The sequence below is a fragment of the Sminthopsis crassicaudata genome, chromosome 1, assembly GCF_048593235.1.
Source record: "Sminthopsis crassicaudata isolate SCR6 chromosome 1, ASM4859323v1, whole genome shotgun sequence".
NCBI classification, from domain to species: Eukaryota; Metazoa; Chordata; class Mammalia; order Dasyuromorphia; family Dasyuridae; genus Sminthopsis; species Sminthopsis crassicaudata.
Window position 1 is genome coordinate 337,303,607 of NC_133617.1, and position 3,196 is coordinate 337,306,802.

The window sequence follows — 3,196 nt, forward strand, 5'->3', positions numbered from 1 at the left end:
AGATTTCCTTTTGTTCTCTGCTGTGCACATTTTACTTTACTTTTTCCCTTCTTTCTTCACTCTCCCAAAGGCTACAATTAAACATGGATATATACACACAGATATCTATAAACAGATACACTCATACAAACATATATACAAGTCTATATTATGCTTATTTCCATTTGTCAAATGTTTCTCTGAAGGTAGATGGCATCTTGTTTCATGTCCAAATCTTCATGTTTAGATTTTGTAATTTTTTTTTAAGAGATCATCTAACAGTTTAATCACTTTCAGAGTGAACTGCAAGTTCTCTGGGGCAGAGACTTCCACCTATTTCCGGAAAAGTAGAAATTGTATATACAAATCATAAGTGGGAAGGAAGGGGAAAGATCATTTTTACAACTTGAGTGGTTTCCCATGACCAAGCTGGGGTACTGGACAATATGTATGTTCTTCAGTCCCGTGAGAAGTCCTTAAATGATTGTTTCAAATCCTGGGGTTGTTACAGTGTGGGGGACAGTTCCAGAGTTCTGTGACAAAAATAGGTTCTGCAATCTTTACAATTAATTTCACTTAACATATACAGGAAAGCATTGTCAAGAACTGAACAATCATTTCAAGCTGTATTGTAAAACTGATGCCCAAGTGGGAGTCTGCTGAGAAAGTGGTCACTCTGAAAAACCTAGATTATTAGTATATACATATGAAACATCATAATTAGGAAAATCCTAATAATTTTCACAAGTGCATACACTGGTGTTAGCTATTTAAATCCTTTCCTGGGGGGTCTGCTAGATACCAAGGGAGATCTTCTTTTGAGCTGTGTGGATATATGGGTGCCAATGCCACTCCACATCTGCTGAGGCTTTGTGCTCCAGTGTGCCCAGGCGGATCAGGTACAATTTCATCTCAAATCTCGGCCCTACCTCTGTAAGCTCCACTGTGCTACAATCAGTTTTCCCATACACATGATGTTGAAAAGAAATGTAGTCAAACTAACTGGCAAAGATAATGACCCAGGGATCTTTGGGTAGAGGGAAGAGGTATCGGAGGATACTGGAGACCCGCTGTCCTAGGCGGAGAAAATCCGCTGAAGATCAGGTGGGGAAAGGCCCTCTGAGAAAGTCAGTGATGTCATACCGCATCACAACATTGCACAGTGAAATACACAGTAGGCCCAAAGGGCAGGTGGCTCATGATGAGGCCCACAGGTGTTCCCTGGTACTCATGCACCAGCAGCAGATCCCTGACTCCAAGGGCTTTACACAAACTGACTAGGCGCTCATTTCACACCACCCCTGGTTCATTTTCTGAGCTCCAGGGAATATCAGTTTCAGCTCCTTGGCAAACATCTTGAGCCGAGAGCTAGGGTCCCGAGATATAGTGATCATGACTCGGGGGTCTTCTACACCTGCCCATCGGTATTCATACACCCTCACTTCCAACATCATCAAACTCCAATGTTTGCTGGAGCATCAGCGCTTCCAGACAGAGCTCAGATAGGACGGGCTGATTGTCCTCGAGGGCCCTCTTAAGCCTTAGTTTCTTCTCCAGAAGATGCTGCTTCTGTTCCTGTGCTTGGCGGTACAAATACTCCCGGAACAGGCGAACCTCCCGTCGAAACATACCAGCAGCCAGCGATGCTTCCAACTGGGTTAGGCTGGATGACTGAAGCCAAATCATAGCAAATTAAAAATTCCTTAAAACCAGAATATGATCATTGTTATTCAATCCAACAAATTCCTGGAATCAGAGCATGGAACAACTGTGAACATCAATCTTTCATCCACTTTTCAATGGCACAAGATAGCAAGAGAAGGTATTAACAGTATTGTATTTTTAAATGCTACCCTTCCATCAAGATGATACCATCAAACTAATGTTTCTAGGATATGAGCTTTACTTTTATTTTCCCTGAGAAGTAATGGATTTTTTTTTCACAAATACTTTTCTAGTGCCTCTTGGAGCAAGCATTTGTGAGATGGCTAATAAGTGTAGAAATGAAATGTGGCCAAAGTAGTTCATTTGTCATAGTTAATTTGTCATCTTTTGATGCTAAGAAGCCCATCCATAACCCCAAATTCAGGGTTTTGTTAGCACAGTGAGAGATATTATGACATCACCATAAAGAATGAGCCATCTATTAAGCAGAAAACAAAAGCTTCAAATCCTATGTAGCTTTGACTCATATTAATATATAACTGCAGATCTAGCACTTAAGTTTTCAGTATCTCAAAAAAATTCCTAAATTTTATTTAAGTAAGTTCTAGAATTGTAGGTTTACTTGGCTGGGGAGAATTTCCATACTGGTAGTTTCCTACACTGAAGATCACCAATCCCTCTAAATAAATAAATGTAAACATACAAACACACACATATACTTACAACTTAGGGCTTGCTACTAATGTGAATGTATGCTAGTAACAAGCTCTAAGCCTTGAATGTATATTATATGTATGTATTTATATATGTATGTATATATATATAATGAGGGAAAGGAAAGGGGGAACCCTGTTTCTCCATGCATAGATAGTAAGATAATCCCATGAGGTACAGTGTCCCCTGTAAATGAATTTACAGGCCCAAAAACCTAGATTAATAAATAAAAGGTTTATTGTAGAAATTTGGAAGTAAAGCTCAATTAGAAAGACGCCAGGGCCAGAGGTGGCCGCTGGGCGGGCAGGAACCCTTACGTGGCTGGAAGGATACCACGTATTGGCGGGGAGGGCTCCTGTAACAAGGGAGTTCCGGCTCACCTCTTTTATACCTAAAAGATTGTGCGCGGTGCCCCAAGTTCTTGGTGGGTTTTTCAGTTAGCTCAGATCAGGTGAGGGCTGGGGGAAACTAAGCAGATAGTGGGGCTTAGCTCCAGATATTCAAAAGGGTGCTTTTGACCAGGATTTGTGAATCAAGGTCAGAAATTAGAAGGGTTGGGCAATTAGAAAGGAGTCTTAAAGGGACCTCAAACCCCATCATATACATGTTTGCATTATATTTGTACTTACATGTATATAAGCCTTGTATACATGTGTGTAGCTCTTCATTTAAGACATAAAACTTGCTACATATATTATATGTATATGTGTGGATAAAATAATTAGTAGCAATTCTAAGCCCTGAATGAACTAGCCACAGACAACCTCACAATATAAATCAATCAGTTTATACTTTTTAGTAATATGAATCAATCAGTCAGAACTTATTAAGTACCTAC

The 3,196-nt window shown here is 40.1% G+C and overlaps 1 pseudogene; it reads right to left on the reverse strand.

Annotated features, from left to right (window-relative positions):
- Positions 1 to 773: 773 nt before the first annotated feature.
- LOC141554202 (U3 small nucleolar ribonucleoprotein IMP4 pseudogene) lies at positions 774 to 1,608 on the reverse strand (annotated as a pseudogene).
- Between the last annotated feature and the right edge of the window lie 1,588 nt (positions 1,609 to 3,196).